Below are 539 nucleotides of genomic sequence, written 5' to 3' on the forward strand. Positions count from 1 at the left end.
ATAATATTGAACATGTATGACTCAAGTTTAAGTGGTTTTGGTTGCAATACTAGACATAATAGCATTGGATGTAGGTCTGACTGCAAGGTCGTGTCATAAAAGTGTGATAATTAAATAGATTAATTAAAAAAAACAACAGAAAGAAAAAAATTAATGAGAAAAAGGAAAAAAAATCAAAATTAATTGGGTTAACTCGTCAAATCAAGTTAACCTATCAAACCTGAGATTCGTGTCATAAAAGTGTGATAACTAAATAAAAAAAATTTAATATTAATAAACTAATTTAAAAAAAAAGATTAATTAAAAAGGAAAAAACAGAAAGAAAAATACCTACAGGAAGGAAAAAACTAATGAAGAAAAAGAAAAAAATCTGAATTAACTGGGTTAAACCATCAAACTTGGGATCCGTGTTATGAAAGCTTGATAATTAATAGAAAAACTTTAATATTAAGAAACTATAGGCAAAAAAAATAAACTAAAGGCATAAGCTTTTTCACTGTGAATTGTATCGTGCTATTCACAGTAAAAAGCTTAAAAAA

This window comes from Populus euphratica, unplaced genomic scaffold (assembly GCF_000495115.2).
Source record: "Populus euphratica unplaced genomic scaffold, PopEup_1.0 scaffold150.1, whole genome shotgun sequence".
In the NCBI taxonomy this organism is placed as follows: domain Eukaryota; kingdom Viridiplantae; phylum Streptophyta; class Magnoliopsida; order Malpighiales; family Salicaceae; genus Populus; species Populus euphratica.